Source organism: Paroedura picta, chromosome 12 (assembly GCF_049243985.1).
Source record: "Paroedura picta isolate Pp20150507F chromosome 12, Ppicta_v3.0, whole genome shotgun sequence".
Classification (NCBI taxonomy): Eukaryota; Metazoa; Chordata; class Lepidosauria; order Squamata; family Gekkonidae; genus Paroedura; species Paroedura picta.
Genome location: NC_135380.1, coordinates 37,961,527 through 37,988,891, shown reverse-complemented (window position 1 = coordinate 37,988,891; position 27,365 = coordinate 37,961,527). Strand labels below are relative to the sequence as shown.

General features: G+C 44.6%; 1 protein-coding gene across 5 annotated transcripts in view; it reads left to right on the top strand.

The window, feature by feature from the left end:
- ASTN2 (astrotactin 2) overlaps positions 1-27,365 on the top strand; it is a 754,634-nt gene that overhangs the window by 221,905 nt on the left and 505,364 nt on the right. The gene's annotated exons all lie outside the window — the stretch shown is intronic.

Genomic DNA, 27,365 nt, shown 5'->3' with positions numbered 1-27,365 from the left:
CCAGGGAGAGTGGGGCACTCTGCTATTAGGACATGTAGTAAGTCACATGGGAAGGCGGATGCATGTGCTTTCTAGAGCAGGGGTAGTCAACCTGTGGTCCTCCAGATGTCCATGAACTACAATTCCCATGAGCCCCTGCCAGCATTTGCTGGCAGGGGCTCATGGGAATTGTCATCCATGGACATCTGGAGGACCACAGGTTGATTACCCCTGCTCTAGAGGGTATGAGCACCCCTACTGAAGGTTGCTTGGAGCAGTCTTCCATGGTAGGCCTGCGCATACACAGTCCCAATGTGTGTCTGTGCCGAAGACGTCAATGAACCACAGTTACAGGTAAGTACAACCCTGTTTTATTCTGAGTATAGAGGGGAGAAATAGGAACTAGATGAGCCATATAAAGATTTGCCATGGTATCACCTGGTCATAGACTGTTATTGTGGAGGTGTGTTGTTGTCTCTGTTTGGAGAAAAAGAATCATCTTGTGGAACATACACAGCAGTCCTATACCAAACCAGTCTATGACCTGCACATAGTTGCACAATTATGGGGTCCAGATCCATTAAACAGCGAGTCAACTGCGACTTGTTGCTTCTATCTTTGTCTCTTTCTTGGCACTGGGTCCAACTTACCAACCTGTGCAGTTTCTGCAGACTGGGTGCCATAAAGGATTCTGAAAAGAATTCTCAAGAAACATTATTTCTCAGAATGAACTCCTGGTTTTATTAATTTATCAGCCTTCCCTGCGAGCAAGAGATGGTGTGTGCGCATACATATGCACATGGATAACATCATGTTCATTTCATATGTTATTTTCCAGCTCTAGTTTGACAGAGTCACATTCTATAGCGCCGGATCTTCATACAGCCAAAATATTTAATCACCAGATCTGTGTTAATTAAATATTAATGCTGCATGTTAATATTCAGATGTCAATTTGGGTCATTTGAATAGCTTGCATGAAAGTTGCTCAAATAGATGCTTCAGGTTTAGAAAGGGTGCTGTACGTGCCGTCCACATCTCCCCCACTCCTGCCCACCTCCTTTTTGTTGTTGTTGTTGTTTCCTTTGTATAAATTATTTAGAATAGTGTAAGTCTGCAAAGACAGAAATGACTGAATTTTCAATACAGTTCAGAGCAATAACAGCAAACAAGATTTAGGGCACAATATTACTGTGCTAACATTTCAGGAATTGGTAATAAAACATATTTACATTCTAGCAATTTCTTTCCATCTAGGAACTTCTAAAAGCCAAGTAGTAATCAAACTGGGGGGGGGGTGCAAATTGTCTTTCCCCAACTGATCTCGTTGAAATATTGAGAGGAGGAGGTAGGAGGTTGTTGAGATGCTCAGTATGAAAACACTTTTCAATTACTTAGGGATACAGTGGGCTGTTACGTTTTGCAGACAGCTTACTGCATCCCAAGGCAGGATGAGATGTCATCCCCCGTCTCTAGACAATTGTTTTGGGGCCTTAAGGGAAATCTGTCAGTACGGTATCACAATCTTGAACCTTCTGGGTTTTGTCACCAAACTACAAACAGCTTCGCCAACAGAGCTGTCACTGAAACGCCTTTAAGACTTTACTCCGTAACACTGATTGTCATGGATGGTGAGTCAAGCTGATTTACCCCATTTTCTCTTTCCCTACTTCTCCCCGCCTTTGTTTAAACCTATTTCAGATGTGTACTGGAACGGTGGGGTGTGTGTAGGAAGTCATGATCCAGGAGGAATTTGTAGGCAGGACAATCAGGAAGAGATATCAATCAACGTCAAAGTCAAATACCTTTATTGGCATAATAACATAGCAGAACATGTATATAAAAGACAAAGCAATTCAGATCCCAGATCACATGCAGAAAATCCCATGGGGGAATTTTGCAATGCCTTCGGTTACTTGAGGATTGTGATCCATTAAAAGAGAGTGCACTACTGTCGAGGGACCGTGGATCTTGCTCGCCCGCGTGAGGGGATATATGTAACGTTCTCTAAGATGGTTGTGTTGGTCACAAACGAGGAGAACGTGCTCCACTGACTCATGTTTACATGAGCAGATTCTGTCGGCATAGCGGATTTTAGCATATCGACCTCTCGTCCCTGCCATTGGTAGAAGGGTTAGCCTTGCTAGAATAAAAAATTGCTTCGGGGAAGATGATTTTAAAGTTGTAAAGTACTGTGGAATCCTTGCTGGGGGATAGATATCAAAAACAATGGGAGAGCATGTTCTGCACACTCCGGCAATAGTGTCCTGATAATCAATATCCAAGATTCGTTGTCTGATGGTGCTGTAAGCTTGGTTCTCTTCAAGGTTTTCCAAAAAGTTCAACAGACAGTCCTAAAGACTGTAGTTTGATGTTAATCTTCACTAACCAGGGATATCAATCAATGGCAGCAAGATCCTCAGATCAGTTGGCTTCCTTTGTGGTGAGCTTTGTGATGGTACCATCTTTGCCTTTTAATTCAGACAGCAGATTGGTTGTTTCCCATAAAAAACAAAAATAAACTTAGTTCATCCCCCCCCCCCAAAAAAAAATGGTTGCCAACTGCAGTATAGATAAATGAACTGGCTTTATTGCTTCAGGAGTGTTTGGAGAGGGTCCATGGCTCATGCCAAAACATAAACTTTGCATGCACGAGGTCCCAGGTTCAGTCCCTGGCATCCTCAATTACAGGGGCAGCTGGTGTTGGGAAGCCATTTCTCTGCTTGAATGAAGCCTGTGATGGTTGCCGATTAAGCGGAAGAGAGTGGGCTTGCAGAGTTCCATGTATGCTGATATGGTAGTTCATCTTGGGTTAATCAGGCAGAACCCCTCGTTTTAGCCTTGTGCTGGACTCAGTAACCTTCACAAAATACATCCAGATAAATAAATGTTGCATAATGTTATCTAACAATCAGCATGTCACAGTGAGAAAGTTAATGGAGTTTCAAGGCTTTGCTCTGATACCTGGCTGTGGAACAGATAGATAAACAGCAAGACAACCCCCCTCCCCCAAAAACCCAAAAGGAGTTTTATTTCCCCCCACATCAGTCCTAACTTGGACGTGTCACGTGGCACTAGTTTTATATTGGCAAGGCAAAGGGTGAGTTAGTGGAGGGCAGTGGGTGTGGGGAGAAAGGACAGTCAGCGAACTTTGCTAAGGGAAAGTGCTGCTCATTCGAGGACTGACTGGGTGATCTGTGTGGAACAGGACACTGCCCCAGCTCCCATGCAGGAACACAAATCAGGGGCGGATGAGGCACACCGGGCCAAATGCTCCCCCGTGTGGGTGCAGGAAGAGGTGGGGCAACCTGCCACGACTAAAACTCCAGCCTGCAGCTCAGCATGAAACCTGCAGTGCATAAACGGTCATATTCACGCCAAGGAGGAAATGAAGCATGAGGCAGACTTGAAGTGGAGAAACTTCAGAGAAAGGATTCGAAGCAAGGGGGTGAGATTTATTAGGAAAAGTGATGCAAGGACCCAGAAACAAAATGAGAGTGGCAGTAGAGGGTGGGAAATGTGGGCTGGGGGGGGGGCGGGTTTGCGTGCATGTGTGCATAAATTCTGACTTTTCTCTCTCTTCCCCAAAGTCACCTAGGGAGTCAAAACTGTCTTACTCAATTCTTCCTCTCCCAGTAAAGATCCAAATATATTACTTTTTGAACCGGTCCTCTGGAGTCATGATACTAATTCGGTATGATATCAGGTTGCATCTGTATAGAGTGTATTCCTGAGACGAAAGGAAAGACAGATTTAGTACCGATCATTTTGTAGGTACCGTCTAAAGATGTGTTCTCTTCTTTCCATTCCACATCAGTGAATAAATTGGTGTAGTAGGTGGACACGATCTCTGAGGAATACGGGAACCCTTACATGTTTACGGGTGCAGGAGAGGGAGGGATGTGTGTGATGTTCCCGCTGGAACCTGGCATTTGCCAGTGTATAAAGTTCCCCGTGAAATTCAGTATAAGGTTGCTGTGTTATGGCTGATCAGCCTATTGCATTGCTGTCCCTCCCTTTTAAAAATTCTCTCCCCCAGTTCTGAATGGTTGGGGAAATGTTGCTCGTCACGAGGCATATGGAAGCTACTGTCTTGGAAAGATTCATGTTCCCCAGCCGTTTCTGCCCATGAGGATAGCACTCTGTATTATCTACTGCAGAGCTATCCATACTCCTGTTACTGTTGTTTCCCCCTGGGATGCTTTGAAATGACTCTGGGACAGAGCTGAGAAAGAAAATTCCCAGCCCACCTCTAGTAATAAATTGTGTGAGTGGATGGGGAGGGGTGGACTTGCTGTGTGTTTCCAGGGATGGCAAAGCACAGAAATCTCTGCTTTTCATGGCAGGCTGTTTTTAATTCTCTAGCATAATTGTCTTGCCCCGAGATCTCTAACTTGGCTGTCTAACACGTTTCTCCAGCTTCTCCTTTTCTCTGTTCACCCAGCCCGGTAACCAGCCTCCATTCTGTGAGATGAAGAGCAGAGTGATTTCTTATCTCTGCTGAGAGGCTTGCATGAAATGCCCTCCCACTGTGTTTTAACTCTCGTTTATTGTCTTTCTGTCTCTTTCTTTAACCAATAAAACTCATTAATCCCTAAACGTTTTTCTTTTCTTTTTCCCAGGGATCTTGCTTTTATCGTAATGTTATATGGTATTAATACGTGGAAGAGTAACCTCCTGTGCAAAGGGATGAGGCAGTGCTTCCTCTGGTGTAGGAAGCTGCACAAAAGCCCTCTGGGAGCCATTCTCTGCCCCATGAAATGTCTTCCAGAACTAAAAACTGACTTCATCAAAAGCCTTTTAATAAAGATATTACCCCAGTGAAGGATAATTCTATTAGGACCAACAAAAAACATCCCCCAATAGTGAGCAAGCTTTAGATTTCCCAAGAAATATATGTATTTTTATAGAGGAGGAGATTCTGGGTGTTATCAAAAGGTCTGTGTGTTGTAAGAGTCTTAAGGTAGAACAGAGAAGATACAATACAGACTTTGTTAGGTTATGTGCAAATATAGATCGTGTTTTGCCAAAAGCATATTGGGGTGCAAACAGTATATCTGTTCTCCCTTTGAAAACAAAACCCAGGAATGATTTGGGCCTGATCTAATGGACCAATACAATTACCTGAATCAAGTATTCTTCTGTTGCAGTTTTAAAGCTTACTTATACTTGGATTCAGCTTGTGATATTAGTTCATAACACATAGATTTTTCATAGATGTTGGCCATGTGCTCTGTTTCAGGCAGATATAAAAATGAATTACCTTGAGAGCCAAAACTCAATTAATTTATAGTTCCTAGGTAATCTTGTTTTTCCAAATTTTGTTTTGGGGTACAGGTGGTTATCGGAGGATGGAGAAGGAGAGATGGGGTGGGGAAGAGGATGAAGGCTGCAGATGTGCTAACCATTAAGGAAAGAGGTTGTTTCTAGTACCTTAATTGACTCTCGGCTCACTTAATTAGTCTCATTTTAGACTGGGCTATTTCTGAACATGGATAGAAGTTAGATCATCCATGTATATGCAAGACATAGAAGCACTTTGGTCAGGTACAGCACATCACTAAGGCATCTTAATACTATTATATCTGTCTGGCTCCCTGACTCCTCCTAACCTTCTTCAGAATGTATTTCTGCTATTTCTGACAAGTCTGTGACACCTATAGAATTTGAGAAGTGGAGGTGATGATATTTAGCCTCAAGGCCAACTGCAGTGATGAAATAAAGGTGTCTACTTTGTTGTTTTTCCCATTCTACATGGAGAAAATTGTTTGTCAATAGAGAGGAAGTGATTTTTATTCATGACTTGGTGGTAGAGCACACACTTTGCACACAGAATCTCCCTGGTTCAAAACTTGGAATAGATGGGTGCTGGAAAAAGACATTTCTCTAGCTGTCATTCTGGTGATCTTCTGTCATTCTCATAGTCTAAGCAGATGGGCCAATTTCATAGGTGGGAGGGGTTTACTCAGTATTAGGGGTGGCCATCTCTGGATTGGGAAAGTACTGGAGATCTGGGTATGGGGCCTGTGGAGAGACCTCAGTGGGGTATCCTCCATTCTCCGGAGCAGCCATTCCCAGGTAAACTGATCACTATGGTCTGAAGATCAGTTGTAATTCTGGGAGATTTCCAGGTCTCACCTGTGAGTTGGCAACCATACTCGAGTAGTGCATGGTTCACATGTTTGAAAGGTTCAGGCTTAATCCTTGGCATCAGCAGTGAAGAATCTCAGATGATGGAAAATAAATGTCTTTGCCTGAGACTATGGAAGACTCTTGATTTGAGTAGAAATATTGAATGTAGCAGTCTTGGTATACGTCAACTTCATCTGTTCAGGTCCATCCTGGGAGTACAGTTGCCTTTTCTTTTCCCATCAAGGTAGAAAGATGCTTACTAAAATGCCTTATCTTGCAAACTGATCCAAAAATATTTGCCTGCAGATACACAGCTTTCTGTAGTACTTGACCCCCCCCCCTGCCCTTTTTGCCCTTAGGATGGTTTCAGTGGGCAGCTGTGTGCAGTAGAAGATCTAGATTTGAGTTTAGTGGCACCTTATAGACCAGCAACATGTTCAAGGCAAAAACTTTTGATGAAGGCATATTTGACTCTCAAAATCTTATATCCCCAAAAATTATGTTGCCCACAGGAATCTCCCATCTGTTTTAAAATAATGGTGGAAATGAATTCATTTCAATTTTCCCCCAGTGTTTGCACTGAAAGCAGATGGTTCAATTTTACAGCAGTTCATCATATTTAATATAGAACAGCTAATCATATGCTGCTTTTCTATTTCCCTGTAAACAAACTAGTCTTAAGGAATTCACAGAAGCCGTATAAGGCTTTTGGGTAGGCAAATCAACAGGTACTGGCCCTGAGGAAGAATGTCCATTACTGTGACAAATTCTCTGCATTCAACATGGAAGGGGTGTTTCTTTTTTGGGAAGGGGCTGGGAGTTAGAGGAATTTCTTCCAGCATAAACTTTCCAGTGTCTCAAAGGACAGCCTCCTACACATTAGATAACTTGCTCCAAAACTGCCTGTCACAAAGAGTGTAGCAACGAATATGACAGACAAGGGCTCATGGAGAGCTAGTTCATTTTCCTGAGGAAAACAGCCAAGGCATACGTAATAAGTAAGAATGCATGAGGGAGGGAGTGACCTGTTTGACCTCTGGAGGTATATCCTTTCCCAATCAGAGAAATGCTGAGTGGTGGAACCAAGACCTGTCCTTAGAAAAAGGCTAGCATTGTGCATCCACCCCCTGCCATCCCTGGTAGAGCTAGTCAGGGAAGGCCAGTAATAGGGAAAAGAAACCTTGAGCTTATCCAAGTAGTAGTCTAATAATTTTGAGCTCACAAGTAAGATAGCATAATAGGACTATACCTCCCTCAACTTTGCCTCCCTTTCAACATCCCCCAGCAAGAAATGACAACCAAAAAGGTTTTTTTTTTAAAGCAAGCAAATATTTCTCATCTTTGCCTGTGTACTAATCATTTTAATTCTCACTGTCTGAATGTATCGCTTCTTGCCAGTTTACAGTAGTGTTTAAGCTCAGAAGTAAGCACACCATGGTTTTCTCCCAGTTGTAATTAAAACCTGCCTTTGTTCATGCTGTAGTTTCTGAGACCTAAACAGATAAAGGGGCACAAACATAAATGAAAACAGCTGGCCTATTTAGAGGAATAATTCATTCTTAACTCTTTTGTACATTTCTTCATTTATATCAGGGGTAGTCAAACTGAGGCCCTCCAGATGTCCATGGACTACAATTCCCATGAGCCCCTGCCAGCGAATGCTGGCAGGGGCTCATGGGAATTGTAGTCCATGGACATCTGGAGGGCTGCAGTTTGACTACCCCTGATTTATATCACATTATTGCCCATTATATAAATTGATTTTTACCCCCCCACACACAGAGTGGATTCCTCTTTTTTAAAGCAGTTTTTCTTTCTCCTTTCTCACTGGGCTGCCCTCTGAAGTTAAGTGTGTGTTTGTGGCACGGAGCTTCTCTACCAATTTGTGAAGCGGTGGCTTTCCTTCCCATCACACGACCCGGCTGTCACAGGAACAACAGCGCATGAAATTATTGTTGAGCAGGATGCCGCGTTTCCTGTCGTTCCTGGAGGCTACCCAGGGGTTGAAGGTGAAACCCAGTTCTGGAAAATGGCATACTGGATTTGTTTACTGAGTTTGGGCCACCCCCCCCCCCCCGCCCCGAAGCAGCTCACAACATTTGTAAAGAAGTAACAGAAAACAATTACAGTCACAGTAAACCCTTTGAGTTAATACATTGAAGCTTTCAAGTAAATTGACCCATGAGAAAAGGTGTGGGTGGGAACAGAAAGGAAAGTGAATTGAAAAGCAACAACAGCAGCAGCATTTCAGACAAACGAGAACAATAATGGGGAGGGGGGGGGGAAGAGAGAAATGAAATCAAAACAATCCCTCCCACACATGGACGACTTTTAATTCCTCTCGGGAGGTTATAAGTATATGGAGTAATTGTGAGCTGCTCTGGGAACAGGGACGTGATGGTCTGTTTGTTGGCCTCCCTCCTTTTCCACGGATTCTCAGTCACTGGCCCCTTAACTTAAGCTTGCATGCTTTTTCATGACTGTCCATTGAAATCAGTGCAATAAAAATGTATAGTATCTTTGACCTCACCAAGGAGAGGTCCTTGATATGTGCTATTGTCCCCCCCCCTTTTTGAGGGGTTGTTGTCTAAACGTACTCCCTGGAAAAAAATAATTCTGCTAGAGCAGTGGTCCGCAACCTTTCTTAGGCTGCGGACCGCTGCGCTGGGGTGCGGGGAGAGGGCAACCTGGGGCCCCGCGAGTGCGCGGCAGCCCTGGCGCAAATGCTCATGCGCGGACTTGCCGTGCATGTGTGTTTGCGCCCCGGATGCAAACGCGCACGCGCAGCAAGTCTGCGCATGCGCGTTTGTGCCGCCGGCATGCCGGCAGCCGCGGCTCCCTCTCCCCGCCCCTCCAGGCCACAAGGAAATCGGCTGCCAAAGCGGCCTATTAGCTTGCGGCCCGGCAAGCTTCTCTTCCCAAAGCAAGAAGCTTGCCGGGCCGCAAGCTGATCGGCCGCTTTGGCGGCCGATTTGCTCGCAGCCTGGTGAGCTTCTCGCTGTGGGGGGGGGGCGGGAAGAGGGAGCCGCGGCCCAGCGCCGAGGCCTTCGCAGCCCGGCACCGGGCCGCGGACCGGGGGTTGGGGACCACACTTTCAGAAGGGTAGCCATGTTGGTCTGCAGTAGAGGAACGAGATTCGAGTCTCCTAGCAGATTAGAGATTTTGGAGGCATAAGCTTCCAAGTCTCAGAGCTCCCGTCTTCCGACAAAAATTGCTAAGGTGCTACTGGACCTGAATTTAGCCACAGTAACACAACACAGTATGCAAGCTTTTGATTTTTCCAAAATTCCTCAGTAGACAAGATGTTAACAGCAGCAGCAGCAGCAGCAAAACAACAAAAACGTGTGGAAGTGGGAAAGATCTTGAACCCTCTTCTCTGCATCCTGTTCTGAATGGGTGGTCGCAGCTCTGGGCGGAGCAGTTATCAAGGTTGTCTCTTTGTGCCGTTTGAGGAGAAGAGAGTAGCCATGGCAGCCACAGTGGTGCGCACGTGTGTGTCGATATATTTTCATTATTGGTTAGTTATATATATATCTCCAAAGTAGAGTTGCACACACACACATGCACACAAAGGGAATACAACCTTCAATGTCTTGGGAACTTTCTGGAGATTTGGGGACAGTGCCTGGGTAGAGTGGGATTTGTGGAAGGGAAGGACCTCTGGAGAGACATGATGTGGAGTCTACCCACCAAAGCTGCCATTTCTTCCAACGGAGTGGATCTTTGTGCTCTGGAGATCAGATGTAAATTGCAGGAAAGCTCCAGGGTCCACCTGGAGAATGACACACCAAACAGAATGGGCATGCCCCTTAGAAGGCTGAGAGCAGAGGAAGAGGATGGTGATGAGAATAGCAAAGCTGGGGTTTACTTTTCAATGACGCACTAGGTAAAGGATCAGTGAAAGCCAAACTGAGGACTATTTCCCTAGCAGGGAACAAGAAACCCTCTTCCCATATTATCCACTGCTTGAAGAACCCATCTTCTGAATTTAGATACTGAATTTAGGGTGGGGGAAAATATTTCTAGCCATGATGCTTGGAGCCCCTAGTCAGCATCCAGTGTAGCATGCCAGGTAGGACAGGATACAGTGACTGCTTGCTGCATGTCTTCTTGTTGGTATTTCACTGAGTGAAAGACAGCAGGGGAAGAAAAAGGAGGAGGAGAAAGTGGCAGGCGGAGCTCAGCCAGGTGGCGGGCGCCTACCTTGAGTGTGATGGTGGCAGGTGGCCATGGGTGTCCGAGACTGGTTAGAATGGCAGTCCAGGGCCTAGGGGCCAATCATTGCCCCCCCCATCCCGCACTGTGCCCACCCCCACACCCCTTAGCGTTTTATTTATACCGCGGAGTGATGTAAAGATATCGTTACACACACACCAATAAACATATATGACCCAATAAACACATTTATTGTCCTTCTGCCTTTTGCATTTCCTTGGTGCACCTTCTGATCATTCTGTCCCGAGAAATCAGTGGCTTTACTTTCACATTTGGGCTGAGGCAGAGCAGAACAGCTCACTGTCAGCCATGCTGGTGAAGAAGGCAGCCTGTGCTGAGCTTGGTAGACAGGAGATGAGCAGCAGACAGGGTTTGTCATAAAGAGAAAGAGGAGGAGGGAGAAAAAAATCCAGTGTTAAAGGGGATGTGTCCAAATCTAAATATCAATGAGAGATGTATTACAACAGGGAGCACTTGAGCGAGTCTTTGGCTTGCCTTTGCTTCTTCCTTCCAACAACAATCCATTCATCACAGGGGGGAAAGAAAGGGAGTCTGATGGGGTGGCAGCATGAACTGTGAAATTGGTATCGTCTTTGATAGCCTGAAGCAGCAGCCGAGCAATGAGTCCGTAGAGTGTTTGTGCATGTGTGCACATGGGGGGGGGGAATAGCCTGCTGTAGAAAAGTATGAGAACCACAGAACTTCTTGCAAGTCTCCTTCCCTTTGGACTTTGAGATATCCATAGGAGCAGTACTCAGGTGGCAATAAATTGTTAAATGGTTCTCAAGGTGGGAGTGGGAAGCCAACCTTCTCTGAGGCTTCTCTTGTTTGCTTTCAGCCACTAGGTTTTTCTGTTTGGTTGCTTCCCAGGTTTCTAGACCTCTGTCTTAGGTCAATGTTCAAAATGCATGTGCTAAAATAAATAGGGTTCAAGAGTTAAGAGAAATAAGGTAGTTGGCAGAGGCTGGCTGGCCATTCCTTCCTAGGTATGTGGTTAAGAATGGCTTGATGCTTCTGTAATGGGTGCTGATTTTGTAAGGAGATGGTCACGAGATACATTTAAATGTCCATCAGAGCTTGGAGAGGATTCTTGAGCTGAGAGGGGAGGACAGGTGTGTGATGGAGAGAAGCAGAGAAATTGCTGTGCCCTGGGATGTTGGATCCTTGGGAATTTCCGCACATCAGTAAAAATAGTGTTACGTCAGCTGAATGGTGTAGCTCTAAAGTCATATCACATCTCCCAGCTCCTCCTCACCTTTTATGTGCCTCACTTTTGTCTGCCACCTTTTTGCGCTTCTCACCCTCCACATGTGCTGCTGGAAATGGTGGAAGAGAGTAATGCATTTTATACGTGACTCTCTTCTGCCTGTCAATCAACCCAAGCAGCCAATCCCCTTTCTCCATGTTTTAAAGGTCCTGCGATGCCCGTTAATTTTTTAAAATTCATAGTTCTCCGTTTAAACACCTATGCATATAATCACAGATGCATAGTAATTTTTGAACGCCACCCCTTATGGAATCTTGAATCTTTTGATACTTTTAAACATTAATCTCCTTCCTGATTTTTTTGGGGGCGGGAACTTTAGAAAGTTTGTGTCACAACTTTGGAAAATAATTCTTTTATTTCTGGCATTGCCTGCACGCTTGTCCGCCTATTCGTTATTCCAGGCAGTTCTCAAGAAAGAAAGAAAGAAAGAAAGAAAGAAAGAAAGAAAGAAAGAAAGAAAGAAAGAAAGAAAGAAAGAAAGAAAGAAAGAAGGGAGAGGGAGGTGGGCGCAAGGGCAGGACGTTTGAGGTAGCACTTCTTTGCCTCCATACATTTCTTTTGCTGCTGGCTGTCCTCTAGGGGATAGCGCTTTCTAGGTTGGTGAATCCACTGTTTGGGATTCACCAACTTGCGCTTTAAAATGGCAGATATAGTGAGTATTTTACTGGCCAGACATGGGAGGTTGGTGACTTCGTGGGGAGCAGCCGGAATATAGTGTCTTCAGAGGGTAAGTATGATGCTAAATTGATGGCGTGCAGAAAAGCCCTCTCTTTTTCTCTCTAGGGGCTGATGTGTGGTAGCGAACCTTCTGCTTCAAGGGGTTGCCTTTCTGCCTCCCGTTGAGATGTTTGTATATTTATGATTAAATATTGTCCCCAAAATTACAAGTATTATCTCATTCAAGTGGACCCAACTCTGGTAGTGCTACCTCTAGAACTTCATGATGCTCAGGAAAATAGAGAGTAGGTCATGGTGTAAATCAAAATGGATGTTTTCTAGCTTCAAGTATTCTCTTATTTTTCTGAGCTTACGGAGTACTCTTTTGAAAAAGCTGGCAAATTTCTTCTTGCCTTGATGTTGATGGAATAGCCTTTTTAGCATTAACAGCATTCTAGGACTGTTTTGACACTTCCCAACTATTTCAGTTTGGCAACTCCCATCTCCATTAAAATGAAAGGGAAATCATGTAATTTTGATGTGAGTTGGCTGCTCTTTCTGGTCCATTGGAGTCCAGGTTTATTTACTTTCAAAAAATGTTGCAGGCTATTCTCTCCCAAGCTTCTGTAATGAGAAATTTCCTTGCAGATGGCACTAGGATCCACTTTCCAGGTGTGATCAGTGTGTCTTGGTGATGGTGAGAACAGAAATTACTGAAGTGAAAATGGCAAAATCCTAGATCCCCCCTCGAGGCTGGCATCCCTCGACCTCTGTGGGACACAAGGCCACAGAGTCCCCCCTACAAAGCAGCCCTTTTCCCCAGAGGGACTAATCTCTGTTGTCTGGAGATGAGCTGTCATAACAAAATTGCCTCTCCAAAACAGCCATTTTCCACTGGGCAGCTGATCTCTATAGTCTGCAGATGAACTCCAATTCCAGGAGGTCTCCAGGCCGTCCGAGGGGTGGGTGGGAGAAGACGTAAAGGCTGTCCACCAGCCCCATGGGACCCAGCATGGCCTCTGTTCTCTCTCCCTCCGGGACTGGTCCCCGGACCGGGGGTTGGGGACCACTGGACTAGATGACCCATGAGGTCCCTTCCAACTCTATTATTCTACGATTCTATATACCAATGTCACTAGATCTGTGTGCTTTTGCCTGGGACAAGGAATGCCCAAACTGACGGCACTTACAAGGCGGGAGCCTATAAAAGTAAGAAACAGACTCCAAGTAATAAGGTGCTAAAACACCAATATGTTTGTGGGAAATGAAAACAAAACCCTAAACCTTTATCTGCTAGAGGCCGTATACTAGAGTTTAAATGGTGCTATTTTCAGTTCAGAATATAGAGAAGAAGTTTACTACAATTTGTTATTGTGTCAGGTTCGTTACTGGGAATTCTTATGTTATCAATATTTGTAAACACTTATTTGCAAGGAAACAAATTCTAGAACCACAGCGTCCATACAGACCGTTAATTAGGGCGGGAAATGGCAGAATTGTGATTCTGGATGTACTGAGAGACACTGATCTATTTTGTGTGTGCGTGTGGACCATTACACTTTTGTTTTGGTGACCCCATGGTGGAGAGCTCTTAAAAGGTATCTGAATTCATGCACCTGCCACATATCGACTTGGCTGTATGCCTGCATGCAGTGACCCATTTAGGTAGCTTAGAGCAGGGGTAGTCAACCTGTGGTCCTCCAGATGTTCATGGACTACAATTCCCATGAGCCCCTGCCAGTGGAGGGCCTATGCACCTTTGAATTGTCCAACCCCATATAGTCAGAGATTTCAGAGGGAGCGACTTAACTGTTGCTCTCTCACTGTAGATCTATTTACTTGACTCCTTCATTGCGATATTTTCTAGACACCAGCCTGTCCTTTTTTCCCGGAGCTTTTAATAGCTATTAGGATCTATCAGCGTTTTTCTTTCACTTCTATTTATACAGCCTGTTATGTGTTTGGGATTAGTTCTGTTTTGCCTTGCTTGTATTACTCAGTGGCTTGCAGGGGTTTTTTTTTTGTTTAGTTGTAATCTTCTCTGAGGGCTTTTGTGCTGGAAAGGAAGAATGTATCGGTTTAAAAATTAATTTCCCCCCTTCTTTTCAAAGACTGGTCTTTTGCAGAGGAAAAAAGTGATATAGGAAGAGATAAGGAAATAGTTCTTTTCTTCCACCTACCCTCCAATTCCTTGTGGGTTCTGACCTATAATAGTATAATTCATTCTAGTGCTCTGGATATGGTCATTAATTTGCATCCAGCTGCATTTGCCATTTTATTTGTCTCCAGCACTGTTGGCAGGAGCTGGGTCGGCTGGTGGAATTGCTGTGGTGATGAATTACCCTGGCATTTTGAACTTCTAATTTATCCAGGTTAAGCATCCTAAGCTCATAAAAAAGATGCTATGAATGTTTGGGTTTCCAAAGAGAGAAGCAAGGCCATTAGAAACTCCTTATTTATCTAACTCTTTGGCCCATGTTGCTCGTAGCTCTGTCCATAACGATTAATGTTTAATAAAGCTTTTCCATTATGTATGGGCTGGCTCCTAGGTAGATCATGGGCTGGTGGGAAACACAATTAGCCTGGAGGTGTTCCTTGTTTGGCAAAAGAACAGGTATTTCTTATGGTTCTTGGAGAATTTGAAATGATCCCCCTCCCGCCACAGGTTCCCAATTACTTAATAGGAGTTTCCCTTGCTCTCCTTCTATGGATTGTTTCTAGTTCAAAATCGATAGACACTTTGAGTAAACATGTCCCCTTGTTAGACCAGCAGCACTTGTGAGATTAGAAGAAGAAGAAGAAGAAGAAGAAGAAGAGTTGGTTCTTATATGCCGCTTTTCCCTACCCGAAGGAGGCTCAAAGCGGCTTACAGTCGCCTTCCCATTCCTCTCCCCACAACAGACACCCTGTGGGGTGGGTGAGTCTGAGAGAGCCCTGATATCACTGCCCGGTCAGAACAGCTTTATTAGCGCTGTGGCGAGCCCAAGGTCACCCAGCTGGCTGCATGTGGGGGAGCGCAGAATCGAACCTGGCATGCCAGATTAGAAGTCCGCACTCCTAACCACTACACCAAACTGGCTCTTAGATAAAGATGGAAGATGGTTAAAAGTGAGAGTAGCTGATCTCTGGGTGGGGATCCTGGATATCTCCCAGAATTGCATGTGATCCCCAGAGATCAGTTCCTCTAAAGAAAAATGGCTACTTTGGAAGGTGGGCTCTAAGACATTATGTCCCACTAAAATCCCTCCCCTTCCCTGTCTTCACCTCTAAACCTCCAGGGATTTCCCAACACACAGCTGACAGCTCTGCTAAAAGCTGTTTATTTATTACATTTATATACTGCCCTCTCCATAAGCTCATGGCAGTTCTCATGGAACAAGAACAAGAACAGTACATAAAACTCAATGGTTGCGTCAAATTAATATTAACAATATTAACGAAGAGGGAGGATAACATTCTAACAAGTAGCAGTCTAACAGACCCATGGTGGGTCAGTTCAAGTGTGTGGATTCATGGGAGGGGATTTGGGGGCCCAGTTGATGTTGATTAGCTTTGGCTGACCTCAATCAAATGCCTGGTGGAGGAGCTCCCTTTTGCAGGCCCTTTGTTTTTGTCAGGGTCCTGATCTCCCCTGGGAGCATGTTTCCCCAGGTGGGGGCTAGGACAGAGAAGGCTCTGGCCCTGGTGGAGGTCAAATCCCTTGGGGCCAGGGATCAATAGCAGGTTGGAGTTGGCCGAGTTCAAAGTTCTTCGAGGGGCATGGGCAGAGAGGTGGTCCCTCAGGCACACTGAGACCAGACCTCATATGGCCTTAAAGGTAATTACCATAACCTTTAGCCTGATCTAAGGCTAAGGGAAGGCACTGGCAAACCACGCCGCATTGAGTCTGCCATGAAAACGCTGGAGGGCGTCACCCCAAGGGTCAGACATGACTCAGTGCTTGCACAGGGGATACCTTTACCTTTTACCTTAGCCTGATCTGGAATTTTTGGGTCCCTTTTCTCTTTTCTCTTTGCTGCATGAATCTTCTCTTCCTTTGTTGATGTTGGTCGGGGAAGGGGGGATGTCTGCCACATCTGTCTCAGTGTCATCCCTGGAAACTTTGTGGTTCCCCCTTCCTCCATTTTTCAGTTTTTGCCACATCTGTCTGATAAAGGCTTCTGTAGGACTCAAAAGATCGCACAATGCTTTGTGTCATTTCCTTAGGCTCAGACAAAAGTTATTTCAACAACCACCACCACCTTTACTGGCATAAAAAATAAGACAAATCTTAAGTTCTTAAGTTCACACAGCTTAATTGCCATTTGTAAGAATTTAGCCACTTTATCACTTGTATCTGGATCCTGATTGGAGAGAAGGAACTGTACCTTGCATTTATCAGAGTAGCCAATACATTTAACTAAGAGTAAGTCTAGACCTTTAGTTATTTCATGAATTTGTTCCATTCTTATCCTGCCTGTCAGCTAAGGAGTTCAAAGTGGCATCTCTTGTTTGCCCATCCTCTCTGGGCTCCTCACAACAGGCATGTGAAATTACCCTGAGAGTGACTGGCCCAAAAGGTCACCAATGAACATTGTGGCTGAGCAGGGACTAGAAGCTAAGTGGCTTCATTCCTAGTCTAGCACGTGAACTGCTGCACTGTGGTGCCTCTTCTGAAGTGCAGTGGTGTTAGCTTTTAAGTAACATTTGAAACCTTGGCTTGACGCTGCTCTGTGGATCCCAGTTAACATTAACCTTAGTGAGGGTGCAGACATAACACTACCTTGTGATTATTGCTAATTGAGTGAAGGGGTGATTTGGCAGGACAGGGAAGTGAAGGGGCATAAAGCCACGCCCCCCACACACACATCTGGGCCCTTTCCGCACACATAAGATAATACACTTTCAATGTGCTTTGGCAGCTGGATTTTCCTGTGCGGAACAGGAAAATCTACTTCTAAAGTGCATTGAGAGTGCATTATCTATTGTGTGCAGAATAGGTCCTGGTTAGAGTCCCTTAACTACAGGTAACCTGATTGTCAGAATAGTGCCTAGGTGTTTGGTATTCCTGGGTGCAGAGGTACCAGTTAATTTGGTGGCCTAATATCATGTGTGTTCTCAGTGCCAAAAATAATCATAATACCAGTCACAATAAAGTGATCCATATAATTTTGTTTGCAGGGGTTTGAGGGTGGAGATTAGTTACTTTGCCTATTCAATCGGTTCAACACATTTTTAGTTGTTGGGAATGATATATTTCTTTTTTCTTTTTTTGACTTGGGTGAATTAATGCAACAGGGAATGAAGTAGCGGATATTAAAGCTAGAGTTTTCCCCTAACAAATGACCGGTAACTTGCAATTTAATTAACAAAAGCCATTTTACAACCCCTTCGATAGCTTCAAAAAGGCTCACGCTTATATGGAGGTTTTGGTAAGGTGCTCATTCATTTCAGCACCACTGAGGAACCAGACACTAGGCGATTAATCAATTTGGAAAAAATCTTTAATTGGTGCAGGATCCTAGTAAGTTTGCATAATTGATTCTGTCTCCATTGAAGACTGAGAGGAGGAGGAAGGGGAGGGACGTGGATACAGTGAACAGGACCATGAGAGAGGAGTGCCATGTTGCTAGTGGCTGATATACACACACCAGTGCTCCAATGTGCTAGAACATCGAAAAACCCCACTCTCAATTCTTAGAAGCCCTGCCCAGAGCATCTGTGTTTTGATTTTCATCTTTTCAGAGTCTGCAGGGTCTATACACACAAACAATTAACAACAAAACCCATATTTGCTGTCTTGCTGGGTGAGCTTTTATGAGAGGTAGTTTCATTTGGATGGTTGGTGGTTAACAGAGCCCACAAATTGGGACATGTTGTTTAGACATCCTGCTGGGATGCATGTAGATATTTCCTTTAACAAATCCCACTGCATGGATGCCCAGCAGCATTCTAGACAAGCCAGTGAAGCATCCCCCGGTGGGCTTGATGGGGGAAACAAGTCATTTGTACACTGATACCTGATTCGTATGCACAGAGTGCGAGGAAGAAACTTGGTCAGTACACTTACTAATTCTGAAAATGTATATCTCATGTATTCCATCATTTAAGTTTGCAAAGTGGCTTAGGGCCAAACAAGACAGGATGTGGGCCTCGGATGTCCAGGCCAGGGATGTGCCTCCATGCTGTGGATTCCTTTCAAGAGCACCGAGGGGGCCCAATTCTGTTTGAGACCCCTCCAGTACAGGGACCCCTGCCTTCCACTTGCACTGTTTTTCTGACCCTGGTGGCAACGGGGGCATTATTTGCTGCTGTGTCCAGGCATCAGCTGAGGTTAGAAGAATGGTGTGTGTGTGTGGGGGGGGGACAGGCAGGAGTCCCCCTCCCCAGTGGACCCAAACAGAATCAAGCTCATCCAGAGCTCTTAAAAGGTGTTCCAGGATTCTACACAAAAGAGACGTGAACTCAAGGACAGCCGGTTTTGCCACAGAAAATACACCTAGTTTTGTGCTTAGAGAATTCATGTGAATGAAATGATCTCTGCCACTGGGGGAGGGCCTCCACTTCCACCTAACAAACCAAGAAGCTCACTCCCCCCACCCCTCTGGTCAGTGTGGCTCTTTAGAGGGGCTGATGCTTTTTTTGTTATCATCTCCTCAGTGGCAGCAGAGGAAAAAAACACCTCCTCTCCGGTAGCACCCTCATCTCAAGCCTGAGAGCAGAGTGAATAACTCCATTGAGGTTGGGAAGGGGGCCGTTCCAGGTGTGCAGTTCTTCCATAGGTCTTGATGGGGGATCAAATTGTCCCAGGAGGCTGGGTGCAATGCCCTCTTTTTTGTCTCTGATAACGGTGATGAGTTTGAGCTGTCTCCAAGGGGTAAAGGGCAAAGATTCCCCGCAATACCTGCTCCAATCCAGGAGAGAGCTGAAATGGAAATGCAGATGGAGTCTGTCAAGTGGGCACTCAGTGCAGCTTCTCTATTGGCTGGGACATTCCGGCTGACCTCTAGTTGCCGGAGGGGTTCCAAATCTTAGGCTCTTCAGCATGCATCATGTCGCTTGAATCCCCAGAAACATAGCCTGTTTTCCATGCAGAAGCTGACTTCACAGTACTTTATCGCATGTCTGTTGCCTCCAGGCTCACTGGCCGTAGCGCTGCACGACTATCCTTGGAGATCTCTGGCATACTGCTAAGCCGGCCTATCCACCAAAAAATGAATCTTTCCCTTCTGCTACTTTCCTGAATTCTAATGGTTCTGCTTACATTTATTAAGGCCTGACGACAATAAGAGCAAATCATTAACACTTCCCGGTCCAGAACAGTGGCAGCAATTTAGGGCACCAGGATCTGCAATCTAAGGGCGGGGGAATAAGTTGGAAAGGTTGAGAGAGTTTGTGGGTGGAATGGGAGCCGGGTTTATATGTGTGTTAAATACCATCAAGTCGCTTCTCACTTAAGGCAACCCTTTGAATTAATGACCTCCAAAATATCCTGCTCAGGTCTTGCAAATGGAGGCTTTCTTGATGGAGTCAATCCATCTAAAGTTGGGTTGGGTCTTCCTATTTTCCTGATGCCTTTAACTTTCCCCAGCATTTTTGTCTTTTCCAATGACTCTTGTTTTTTTTGTTTGTTGTTGTTGTTAGTTGCAAAGTCGTGTCCAACCCATCATGACCCCATGGACAATGATCCTCCAGGCCTTCCTGTCCTCTACCATTCCCCGGAGTCCATTTAAGTTCACACTGACTGCTTCAGTGACTCCATCGAGCCACCTCATTCTCTGTCGTCCCCTTCTTCTTTTGCCCTCGATCGCTCCCAGCATTAGGCTCTTCTCCAGGGAGTCCTTCCTTCTTATGAGGTGGCCAAAGTATTTGAGTTTCACCTTCAGGATCTGGCCTTCTAAGGAACAGTCAGGGCTGATCTCCTCTAGGACTGACCGCTTTGTTCGCCTTGCATTCCAAGGGACTCGCAAGAGTCTTCTCCAGCACCAGAGTTGAAAAGAGTTTTTTTGTTTACTCTGCCAAAATGTTTTAACGTTTGGAGCAGCAACTTGCAGAACATTACAGATGGGCACCTATCTTCACTTCTTAGTTTTGCAGATGTGCAAATGTAGGAATAGGTATGTTCTGCATAGGTGTAAGCAGACTGGAGAATGTGAGATTTTAGATACTGAAAAAATCAGGAGTTAAGTAAAATGGTAAGGAAATTGAACGAGAAAGAACGAACATTCATCATTGTTGAACAAGTGGAAGGCTGGGAATGGGGGTGGGGGGGGGTGGGAGGCAGGAATGAGGATAAGGGCTTCCAGGAGGCAAGGCTCCTGCTGTTTCTCATTTTAGATTCATAGTTACTCCTTGGTAAGTGGACATTGCTGTTTAGTATCACACATGCTCCTTATCCATCTATTTTCTAGAAGTTCTACAATCATAAACTCTCCGCTTGCAGCAACAAAGAAAAGAGAACCCTTTCACGTATACATACACAAACACAAAAATGCACACAGAACCCTGAAGTGATTCAATTGAATTAAAACATCATAAAATGCAAGATGTGCAGTCTTTGGCATATATGTGCATGTTCAGATGTGCATAAGAGAAGCCCAGTGACAACTTGAAAGAGGAGAGACTGGTGATAATTTTTTGGGTGCTTATTTAACACCAGTAGCAGGAGGTGGCAGCGGGGAGGGCCCTGTCACAAACGTGAACATGAACAACGGACCAATTTGCTGATACTTCATAATGTAGCCTTTTGTTGCTGGACTCTCTCAAATTCTTTTGGTTGCCAGTGCTGATTTTCAGATTAATGGCAGAGTATTCTGGTAGGGGGTGGCTAGAAAATGAGAGGCAAGTGGGGAGGGGGGGGTGAACAGATGTATCCCCCTTCCATCGCTGCCATTCTGTGGGTAGCCTCTCCCCCAGGTTCAGCTCCACCTGCCATCCAGTTTAATGTGGAGAATTTTTTTTTAAAGTCAGATTTGAAGCATACACACTTTATCACAGTGTTCAGTTCATGTTGTCTATATTTTTCTTCTGGATTCCTGGTGCATATGTGTCTTGATTAAAAGATTGCACAGAAAAGGAACCTTGTAGTGATTGCAGTATTAACAGATCCTTTTTTTTTTTTTTTTTGCTCTCTCTATCCAAAATGAGTAGACGTGAGAGGCTGTGGTTTGGCAAGAAAATTTTTCCCAGAAGGTCATTTTTTCTGATAAATCCCCCCCCCCCAAAAAAAACTACCCTTATGAATCAGGAAGGCAGTTTTAAATGAAAAAGCAACCTACAAGAAGGGCTCAGATAACCTTAAAAAGATCAGGACTAGGGCCTGTCTAACCCAGTCTCCTGTTTTTCCCAGTAGCGGACAGACCCACACACAAGGACATAGCATGGCATAGGGGTCAGAGTGCTTCACCAAGACCTGAGAGTCTGGGGTTCAAATCCTGTCCCTTCCATGGAATCTTGGTGAGTGACCTTGGGCCGGTCTCTCTCAGCATAACCTCCCTCACAAGGTTGTTGTGAGGATGAATCGGAGGGGGAGGGCAAGACCTTGTGTGCTTTGAATCCACATTTGGCAGAAAAGGAAAGTATAAATATTTAAATAAGGCCAAAGTCCCAAACCCTCTTGTTTCCCAGCTGCTGCCATTACAATATACTTTTGGTAAGCCACAAAAAAACAAACAACAAGACGAGAACATTGGGAGACTATTAACATTGGGGGAGTGTGCACCTCTCAGTTAATAGTTAGTTGTTTGCCATCTTTGTCAGTTTACAAAATTCTTTTGATACCCTTCCTGTACTCTTGGTTTGATCATATGAGGGTCTGGAAAGGGGTGTTGTCATGAATCCTTTTGGCTTGTTTCATTGCTTGTGGTTCATATGTCCTTTAGTCTCACCTGTTCTTGCCTGACCCCCTTTGCATTGAGTCCAGTCTTCCAAATGGAGGGCAGCTCTGAAATGGAAGCATGCATCCCGCTGTATTGCAGCAGTGCAATAAAATTAATTAGTTTGTCAGATGAAAAGTGCAGACACTTAGCTATGCTGTGTTAGGAACCCCCCCACCCTGCCCCCCAAAGGAAGCATGTTGGCATCAAAGTTTGCAAGAAGTGGTTAAGGTTTTGTTGCCTCCTGCTGTCAGCTGGTTCTCTGGACATCTGCTCTGGATGTGCCAGGCAGGCAGATGTCAAGAACAGGCTAGAGAGGAAGAATATGAGAAAAAGGACTGACTTTGATTGCAGATGGTGATAAATGACAATCTGTCTGGTGCTAAAGGTGGTGCTCGTTCTCCCCACAGTCTTAAGCAAGAAGAGGAATCTTGAGCAGTGGCGCATGTGAGGTTGGAGAAAGGTTTGTGATCTGAATGCAAAACCTCCCCATGCCAGGGAGTTCATTTGCTTTACAAATGCCTTTCTTCCCTTTGTGCTTTCTCCCTCCCTACTGATTCTTATAAGTGGTTTAAGCCTCACATGTGAAGATACTCTGATGGTCCAGTTGCAGCTCTCTGGGGTGGATTTTTATTATTTATCGTATTGCATGTGTAATGTAGCCAGGAGATTCAGGGATTGTTTGACAGCCAGGCAAGGAACATTTGGAGGCAGTTGGCCATTTCCTTTCTCCACATCATGACCCCTCATGTTCCTTGGAGGAACTACCACTGAAATCCTTAGGGAATTTCTGCACTTGTTAAAAATAGTGAAATGTTTACTTTTCGATTCCGGCCCCTCCATGTGGCATCGCCAACATGCAGCGTCTGGGCAGTAAACGACAGGCTACATCCACCATTTTAAAGCACTAGTTGGGGAATCGCAAAAAGTAGATTCACCAACCTATGTAGCACTACCTAATGGAGAGCAACCAGCAGGCAACCAGAGGAGGGAAGTTATGGAGGCTAAAAAGCACGAAAGGCACCAGCCTTGTCCCGCCCTCCTCTCCTGGGGATCGTCTTTTTAAAAATATCTGAAATCCTGGAGCAACGAATAGGCAGACAAGCATTCAGGCAATGCCAGAAATAAATTTTTCCAAACATGGTAGCACAAAGCATGCCTCTCTAAATCTCCCGCACCCCAAATTGGGAACGTGATTAATTTTTAAAATTAATAAGACTCATGATTCAAGAAGGGGTAGCATTCAAAAAGTGCTACTCATCTATGATTAGATGCAGAGGCATAGAGATGGAGAAGTATGCATTAAAAAAAATAGTGGGCATTGCAGGACCTTAAAAGCTTGAAGAAAGAGATTTGGCTGCCTGGTTTGTTTGACAGGCGGAAGAGAGATGCAGATAACCCATGTAGCTCTCTTCCGCTGTTTCAAACAAGTGATGTGGAGGGTGAGAAGCGCGAAAAGGTGGCAGAGAAGAGCAAGACTGGAAAAAGGTGAGGAGGAGCTGCGAGGCGCGATTATAATTAGCATTACGCCATTCGGCTTGCGTAACACTATTTTTACACATGTGCGGAAATGCCCTTAGAGGTCTCCTATCTAAACACTAGCCAAGATCAGCTCTGCTTTGTTTACGAGATCTGACGGGATCAGGCTTGCCTGGGAAAAATTGCTGTCGGTGCACTCAGAGTGACTGGTGTCAGAAGAGTCTTCACAGTCTGTACTCTGCAGGACAGGTCCTATTTCCCAGCATGCTCTCCATTGGGCTTGATGGGGCCCTGGTATGTTTGCCAGTCAGATGCCTTTGTTTTGCTTCTGCTGGGAAGTGTCTGAGCAAGCAGCCCTTCGCTCTCCTGGATTTATTGCAATGATCCTGTTACTTGTGCAGTTGTCCTGCATCAGCTTAGTTGCCACTGTGAGGAGAAGTGGAGAAGTGGGGAGGGGCAGTGTGTGTGTGTGTGTGTTGGAAGTGGATGAAGGGTGGCATGATCTTCAAAGGGCTCCTCTTCATCACTCTCCGATGGGATTGGGATTGTGGTCATAATTGCAAACGGTGCTGTTCACACAATGCTTATTTCCTATCTTTTAAAATATATATAAAAAAGAAAGCACTTTGCGGTTCCCTCGGTTCCCTATGACATTAGCATTCTGTGGCATTTCCCAGTGAATGGTTAGTTTGCACACATGAGTGGAGGCAATTAGCTGGCAAGTGATTGAGCACCGTGACTGGGGAGAGGATGAGGCCCCTGCTAGCGGCACTGAAGAAAGGGGAGGTGAGCTTGGTTCTTCTCGAAACAGGCAGCCTCTCCCCTTAGGTAGGAAGTGATGCCTCGTGGAGCGGAGAGAGGAGGGCGCCTGAACCTCTCAAGACACTGGCAGATCTCTCCATGGTGCCACACACAGGGTGGACAGCGGTCAAGGAGAGACAGCTCCTAGTGGGGGGGGCGGGTGGAAGAGGAGAGAACATGCATAGAATAAAGTGGAGCTGGGAACCTGACATTGGCGATCCTGATCACGCCCCAGCACTCTTTGTTCTCAATTTACAAGGCAAGATTAACCAGCAAGTTTAAACACTGATGCTCAGGGCCAGCATCAGCCTTCAGGGGGCTGTGGGTGTTCAACCAGCAAATGTACAATGCCGTGATATCTGCACAGTGAAAACAATTCCTGAGTTTGTGGGGAGAGGTTTTTTGTTTGTTTGTTTGTGGGGGGTGGATTAAATCACAGCTCTTTTTTTATAAATCAATTTAAACATATTCCAAGTTAAAGCAGGCTTTCTGCTAGCATACAAGCTGAGCTGTCCCCCCCCCCCCTGCATTTGTTTTTAAAGCACACACAGCTGCTGTGGTGTGCAAAAATGAAACAAAGACAGCTTGGTTTGAAAATGGCCTTTTGTCTCAAAACTGCAACCTGTGCAAGACCTTTGCAATCTTGAGTTTCGATGTGGAAAACAAAGCTTTCAAGGGTTGTTTATAAGTCACACACAAGACATTGGACGTGCTTCTAAGATCTACGGGCATTCTGACATTGGAGGGAAGAGGGAAGAGAACGGTAAAAAATCCAGAAATAGTGAAGCCAGAGCAAGGGAAGGATTATTCTGAACAACAGAACAAAAAAAAACAAAAAGGGGGAAAATGAAATAAATTTGGGGGAAACTAATACTTGGAATCATTACGTTATTATACAACCTGAATTTATATCACTGCTTTTTACAACATAGAACACATCATTAAAAAAAAAAATAACTACAATATGAAATTGAACTATTTGTGGGGTTGCCAACTTTGAGTTGGGAAATTCCTGGAGATTTGGGGGTGGGATTTAGAGTAGGAGATGTTTGAAGAGGGACCTCAGCAGGGTATGATGTCGTACAGTTCACCCTTCAAACCAGCCATGTTCTCTGCGGAAACTGATCTCTGTAGTCTGAAGATCCATAGTAATTCTGGGAGATCTCCAGGCCCCACCTGGAGGTTGGTATCTGTAATGATTTAGCATTTATAAAAGGATAGGGCATTTGATTTTCCAGAAGCAAAATTACAAATATACCCATTAATAGAGTTAGCTGTGAACTGCTGCTTTCTGGGCTACTGTAGCACACATATTATGGTTTTAGCTGGCTGAGAGGTAGAAAAATAAGAGCTAAAAATAGAAACTAAAATGTGTAGTAAGCAAACCAAAGTTTGCAGTAAGCAAACTAAAGTGTTGAGGCAGAAACAGTCACAATAGACTAACAGTATTTTTGAATGCTGAGTTTTGTAACATTGAAATAATCAAAGATTTAAATAGCACTCCCCCCCCCTGCCAGTTCTCTCCCAAATTTTCATTTCTATGTGTATGTTGGCGTAACTGGGGAAGGGCGGATTCCAGGGTAAGGTAATGGAAATAAACAAGAACATACCTCTAATGTTTGGAACATTCACATCTCTACGAACTTGTAGTCACAAATAATTGTGTTTGGGGGGGCATGGAATGATCTTATCTAAGATTGCCAACCTAATGGTAGGGCCTGGAGTTCTCTCAGTATTACAACTCATCTCCAAAATAAAGATTAGTTTCCCTGAAGGACATGGCAGCTTTAAAGGGCTGACTCTATGGAAGGGGTAGTCAAACTGCGACCCTCGAGATGTCCATGGACTACAATTCCCATGAGCCCCTGCCAGCATTCGCTGGCAGGGGCCCATGGGAACTGTAGTCCATGGGCATCTGGAGGGCAGCAGTTTGACTACCTCTGCTCTATGGCATGAAATCCCCATTTTGATATAAAGTATATGGGAATTTGGACGCTAAATGGGGGGAAAAGTTGGGGGAGAGAGTTTGGTTTAGAGAAAAAATGGAAATTGGAGAGAAAAAAACAAAAACAAAATACATGCAGTACTTGGTTTCCCATAAAAGCTTATTTGACTGATTAAATTATTTAAATTGGCATAATTTAAAATTTAGCTCATCAAATTATTTGGCATATTTATGAAATTTAAATGTCTTAGTTTTATATAAGGAAAAAAAAACCCTTTACTGTAGCATTGCAAACTGCTGTGCCATATGCTATCTTAGCACATGTCTCTTAATTTTTGCCATCTGAGAAGTACGGAAAAATTGATTTTGGAGGAAGAAAACATATTCTGTAATATAGAAAAAACTGTAATATTTGGACAGAAATGCTCTTTCATACAGTCACAACTTTATAATATTAGAAATAGTCAACTATTTAATATATCATCATAAAAACATATTTTAATTATTATCTAAATGATTATTCTTGACAAAAATGTTGTGTATGTCAATGGTTTTTCTTGTGTATGTCAAAACCATTGTTTTAAAAAGCATTTCTCTAATTCCAAGAGATGGAAAAGCCAGCGCAGTGTAGTGGTTAGGTGTGCAGACTTCTAATCTGGCAAGCCGGGTTCGATCCCCCAATCCTCCATATGCACCCAGCTGGGTGACCTTGGGCATGCCACAGCACTGAGAAAGCTGTTTTGACAGACCAGTAATATCAGGACTTTCTCAGCCTCACCTGCCTCACAGGGTGTCTGTTGTGGGGAGAGGAAGGGAAGGTGATCGTAAGCCACTTTTTGAATCCTTTGGGTAGAGCAATGCAGCATATAAGAACCAACTCTTCTTCAGTAATATCAGGGCTCTCTCAGCCTCACCTGACTCACAGGGTGTCTGTTCTGGGGAGAGGAAGGGAAGGTGATTGTAATCTGCTTTGAGACTCTTCGGGCTGTGAAAAGTGGGACATAAAAACCAACTAGTCTTCTAGAAATCATAGGAG